This window comes from Bidens hawaiensis, unplaced genomic scaffold (assembly GCF_021521415.1).
Source record: "Bidens hawaiensis isolate Kalapana, Puna unplaced genomic scaffold, B.hawaiensis_p1.1 tig00053202_1, whole genome shotgun sequence".
In the NCBI taxonomy this organism is placed as follows: Eukaryota; Viridiplantae; Streptophyta; class Magnoliopsida; order Asterales; family Asteraceae; genus Bidens; species Bidens hawaiensis.
Window position 1 is genome coordinate 6,995 of NW_027499585.1, and position 6,411 is coordinate 13,405.

A 6,411-nucleotide genomic window follows, 5' to 3' on the forward strand; every position below is an offset into this window, starting at 1 on the left:
ATTTATTGCTAGTTACAACGTTAGTTGTAAATTTTTGTCAAATGTTACGGTGACAATCATTAGGCAAACCTTCGTATCCATATCATAGAGTTTGACTTTAATCAGTCACACAAGAGAGTACAAACCAGCCGAACACACAAATAACTGCTTCACTTTTTGTCAAAAAGGAGCCATTTTTTATTGTACAAATATGTCATATCTCATATCATCTAAACTAAACTAATTTATTTTATTTTATTTTATTACATAATTTTGTAAGAAAACATTCATGCAACAATCCTTTAATCAAGTATATAATTAATAATGTTCCAAAGTAAGCATACAACTTTTTCAAGTGATTCATTTCTTGTTTTTGCCTTCATCATAATCAAGAAGATCCTCCAACAACTTATCATCCAAGCATTCAAATTCAAACACTTCCCGGTTGGCTCCCACAGAAGACGAGGCACCAGCGGCCGCGGTGGCAGCCTCATTATACGCAGCAGCCGAAAAAGTAGGCGGGTAATCAGCAGGAAAATTCAAAACCGCCATGTGACCTCTCATCTCGAAGGCGGCCTGGTCATAAGCCCGGGCCGCCTCCTCTGCGGTGGCAAATGTCCCGAGCCAAACCCGAGCCCCTTGCTTGTTCGGGTCACGTATCTCGGCTGCGTACTTCCCCCAGGGGCGGCGTCTAACACCCCTATACTTGACCTCATCTCCGCCGTCTTTGGGGTGGTGCGAAGCAGAGCCAGTGCGATCCATGTTTGTCGGTTTTCTTGATCTGCAGGTGATTAGAGAAGCTGCGGTGGCATTTATAGTTGGCCGAGAAGAGATCATGGATTTGAAAATGGAATTTGTGGTCCAAAATGGTGTCTGTCGAATCTAGTAGGGTGTCGGAAGATTAAGAAGATGAAGAAAAGTCGTTAGATTTAGTTAAATTACGAGGTTGTTATTCGATTTAGACAATATTGTCTTTGAGCATCCAGTTATTATTATTATCTTATATATATAGGAGTAATATGCGGCCTACGAGTGACTGGATTCAATGATTATTCCCACCAATAAAAACACAGGAACCACCAATTTTTGGATTTACACTTTTAATCCCCCGTTTTTTTCATTTTATCCAAAGTGTTTAGAACTACCTCTAATACTTGAGTGAGCTTTCCTAGCGAGTTACCAATCATTCATACTAATTTCGATGATATAGATCTAACTCACTTAGGAGCACCATCATAGAGAAAACTCATCACTGATAAAAATCTTTTAAATCAGGTTTCAAACCGTAGGTCTTAAAAATCTTAAGCTTTAACCATCTCATTTACATCATTGGACTAGAAGACCAACTTCCCTCGTCCAGTCGTCTATTTATAATTCTTTTTTTGTTGAAATTTTAGAACTTCGTTGAGTTAAGAACATTCATATCACATTCTTCTTCCCTTTCTACATAATTTTGCTAAAAACATACTTTCCGTAAATAATTGTTTATTTATTTATAAATCTCACACGTCTCATTCTTCATATTAATCTTTATATTATGGAAAATCAATTATAATAATTATTATTATTATTATTATTATCATCCTATGCACTCACAATAAATTATAGAGACTTGGATGCAAGCCTTTATATATATATAAATATATATATATAGAGAGAGAGGGTTGCTTTTGTTTTCTCGAAAATTGTGAGAATGGAATTGAGTGGTATTTTGTACTGATGTGCAATGGTTTAGAACCGAATCAAACCGGAACCATTAAATGCGAAATATAAAAACTGGAATCAGACCGTATTTTAACGGTTCCGATCCGGTTCAGAACCGAGTTAAACGGTTCTTGTGTAAACGGTTCTTGCCGGAACCGGTTTTCAATTAAACATCTAAATATAAACTATTAGAATGTACATGACACAAAGCTACAATCCATAAAATAAAACATTATCATATCACCATATCTATACTATATATAAAACATGAGTGAGGGACCTCTTAATTTTTAAAAGGTACCAAACTTGTTGCTTTTAGTAGAAACTATAATGCATAGGTGTTGGTACATGATGTCAGTAGTTCAGTGTCTGTAATCGAGTTAGTTGGATTTGTATTTTATAGTAAGCGAAGTTAGCTCACAAGTTCGCTTATATAGGCGAACTTGTGGAATAAGCGAAGTTAGGGACAACTTCGCCTAAACATGTTAGGCGAAGTTGTCGACTGTTAAATAACCTAGGTTACGGCAGAGTTAGAGTTTTAGTTTTTACGAGTTATTCAGAGTTTGTGTAATCGGTGATCAGAGAATCACGTGTTTCAAGTTGCAATACAACGTGTCTTTGTTTATTGTAACGTGTGTTTGATCGTGTTAACGTGTATCGTCTTCTACGCTCGTAACGTCTTACGTAGGGATTCCGCACCTACGTAGAACGAGATATTCCGTGTAGATCCGACTGGGAACCCCTACAATTGGTATCAGAGCTTTTGCTCGTGATTGTGTGGTTCGGGATTATCAAGCGGGTGTAGAAACGTTCCGTTCGACTATTCGCGGGACGAGTTTACCGAGTTTTTGTGTCCTACTCACCTCCCACCATCAAAAACAACCCATTACACCTTCGCATACCTCGCAAAACGTCAAAATCAAACCTGGAAAATCATCGTGTTCATCAGGCGAAGTTGCCGCTACTGTTTGTAGGGTTTAGGCGAAGATATAAGGTTAAGCGAAGTTATCCACAACTTCGCCTACCTCCCAAGTTCGCTTATCTCAAGCGAAGTTATCCACAACTTCGCCTACCTCACAACTTCGCCAAATCAGGCGAATTTAAAAAGGAGAGCGAAGTTAAGAATTCAAGCGAAGTTAAGACTTAAGCGAAGTTATCCACAACTTCGCCTACAGTACTGTTAAGGATAAAATTTTTATTTTTCGGGTTTCTTTGTGTTTTCGTTTCGTAAAAGATGACTTCGATAAATATTACGGAACTGGTGAAGATGGAAGTGGAAGCAGGTTCAGCTACTAAGGCACCGAAAATGCTTAAGGGTACCGATTTTGTGGCTTGGAAAGATCGGTTTGAGCAGTATGTTAAATACCAAGACGCTAAGATGTGGGTGTGCATTCAGGACGGATACATTCCACCAACTGCTTTGTATGAGGGTCGTGAACAGATTAAGAAATACAACAAGATGGAAGAGGAAGAAAAGAAGATGTATGAGGCTGAAAGCAAAGCTCATGCTGCGATTACAATGGCTCTTCCACAAGAGATTCTTCACACCTTCAGGAAGTATAAAACCGCTAGAGAGCTATTGGAAGCACTTGAAAACCGATTTGAAGGTAATGTGGGGATTCGTGCATCCAATATTAAACTACTCAAAACCCAATTCTCGGTGTTCAAGTATTTGAAGAATGAATCACTTGATGATATCATCACGAGATATTATCACCTGATGACCGAACTCAGCAATTATTCCATTGCTTACAAAGAAGAGGAGATCGTGGAAAAACTCCTTGATGCTCTCCCACCGAAATGGGAGATGTACACTGTCTTGATGAAAGAAGACAAAGAGTTTGCCGACTATGACTTGGAAACAGCAGTCAACAAACTACGAACTTTTGAACTTAACATGGTTCGAAAAGAGACACCAACTGATCAGGTTCAGGATCCGGGAATGTATGGTGCGAAAGTTAATTCAAGTTCAAGTTCGAAGTCAGAATCATCTGCGTACTACTCTAAGGGAGACTCGGGCGCTAACTCAACACATGAAGGTCATGTAACTCTCAACATGGATGGTGATGTGTGTTTTGTAGCTGGTGGTACTAATGCTTCTAAACCTCAAGCAACCAAGGGTAGTTTCTCTTCAAGTGTTCCGAACAACAACTACTCTCAGAAGCCCATGAGTGTTAAATCTGCTGAACAACAGTTTGCTCTCTATGCATCTTTCATTGCTTCGTATGAAAATTACATTAAAGGCAAGATTGTTGATCCTGCAACTTTAGACGAAGACTATGATCAGATCGATGCTGATGATCTGGAAGAGATGGATCTGCAGTGGCAGATAGCGATGATTGTAAGAAGGGTTAAAAGGTTTATGAAGAAGACTGGTAGAAAGTTTGTTGGTGAAAGACCAGGTTTTGATAAGTCAAAGGTTCGGTGTTACAACTGTCAACAGAATGGCCACTTTGCTAAAGAATGCACAAATGACAGAGTTGAACGTAGTCAGAACAGGTCTACACAACAGAGTGGTGGAAGTAGTGAGAATAGGGCGATGATATCTAGACAGAACGGGGAATACAATTGGAATCTGCATGTTGAGGAAGTGTTCAAACAGGCCAATTTGGCGAACATCGAAACTGCAGGAAGTGAGAAACTAACTGGAGAAAATCAAGCTTACATGGCAGAAGTGACAGATCAGCTCTCCGAGGTAAGTACTAAACTCCCTTGTACGAAATGTGAAAGTCTGTCTGAACAATTGAAAACAATAACTGATCAGTTTGTTAGTTTAGATGCTCAATTTAAAACATTAAAAGAAGATCATCATTACACTAAAGCTAGAGACAATAGTTACAAGGTAAAAATAAAAGCTAGTGAGAAAGATATCAGAAATCTTAAAGCCAGTCTAGCTGAAAAAATACAAGTAATTGATCTTAGCTATGAAGTGTTAGAAGAGAAAACCAAACTAATAGCTGAAAGGGATAAACAGATAGCTGATCACCAGGTGAAAGTGGTGGAACTTAACAGAAAGCTTGAGCAATTTAGAAATTCCTCTGCTATACTTAATCACCTTGTAAGTGATCAACGTTCCCCAGTTAAAAGGGGAGGAATTGGATATAATGAAGTTCCACCACCTTATAATCATAACTATACTTATGATCCTAGTAATCAGAAATCCGTTGATGTTGAAATTGGCCAGACAGTTCCGGTTAAGGTTACGATTAAAGATCCAGAAGTTAGTAAAGGCGAAACGAGTAAGCCTGTTTCTAATATTAAGATTTATGTTCCTAGTCCTGTCTCATCAAATTCGGAGAAGTCATCCGAGTCGAGTGAGACAAAAGAAGAGGCAGTGTTACCAAAACGTGGAGAGGAAAATAAAACAAATGAAAAGAATTCTCCTCTAAACCCTATGTCCCACCATATGTTAGACAAACGGGCAGTAATGCAGCCTCAACATCTAAAACAACTATTGATACGAAAGTTGAACACATGAGTTGTTTCAGATGCAATCAATTAGGACACCTGATTGCTGATTGCCCTCTGAAGCAGAGATTCAGAGGTATGAGGCCTTCAAAAACTGAGAATAGAACTAACGGTAATTACTATAATTGTAAAAATGAAAATTCATCAAAGTTCAGATATTTGACTAATCCAGGTTTTCAAAGAAATCGATCTCAGTTTTTCCCTGTTAACAACCAAACCATTAGTAATAATTCATTTAATTCACGAAGGTTTGGATGGCCTCATAGTCAATCTACAAGAAGGTATCCTTTTAGGACTTACAGATATCATACTAATACTAACTTTGGACAGCCAAAGTACGGGATGTATCGACCCAAGACCAATAGGTCTTGGGTCCCCAGATTTTAATCCTCTGCTTTAATCGTGCAGGAACAGTTGAACAGGGTTGCAAACAATCTATGGGTTGTGGATAGCGGCTGTTCCCGGCACATGACGGGTAACAAGAATTTGTTACACGAACGGAAACCTGTTCAGGGAGGAAGAGTGAGTTTTGCTGGAGAGAGTGGTGGAAGAATTACTGGAATTGGGACGGTGACTAATGGTAAAATAACGTTAGAGAAAGTGAATTTCGTTGAAGAACTGAAGCATAATCTGCTGAGTGTATCGCAGATCTGTGACAAAGATTACACTGTGCACTTTACCAAGAATGAAGCGATCGTACTGTATCCTGGTTTCAAGATACCAGAGGATTGGATAGTAATGAAGGCTCCAAGGGAAAAGAATACGTATGTTAGGGATATGAGGTCGACTGAGATGGCAACAGAAGAATCGTGTCTTCTGTCAAAAGCAACTGAATCGGAGTCTGAGTTATGGCATCGAAGAATGGGGCATATTCATCTTCGGAAAATGAACTACATTGTCAAGAATGAGCTGGTGCTGGGTGTTCCCTTGAAAAATTTCAACTTTGAAGACCAATGCTTATCGTGCAAAAAGGGAAAGCAACACAAGAAATCCCATCACACCAAGAAGGTTAATTCAATAGTCAGTACCCTAGACCTACTTCACATGGATCTCTTCGGTCCCGTGAATGTAAAAAGCCTAGGTGGAACATCATACTGTTTGGTGATCACTGATGATTTCTCTCGATATTCTTGGGTATATTTCCTGAAGACAAAGGATGAAACGGTGCAGTTGGTAATAAATTTGATTACCAAGGTTGAGAATATTATGGGGAAAAAGGTTAAATACATCAGGAGTGACAATGAGACAGAGTTCAAAAAC

General features: G+C 38.9%; 1 pseudogene; it reads right to left on the minus strand.

Annotated features, from left to right (window-relative positions):
• Positions 1–339: 339 nt before the first annotated feature.
• LOC143600007 (ethylene-responsive transcription factor ERF096 pseudogene) lies at positions 340–756 on the minus strand (annotated as a pseudogene).
• Positions 757–6,411: the final 5,655 nt, after the last annotated feature.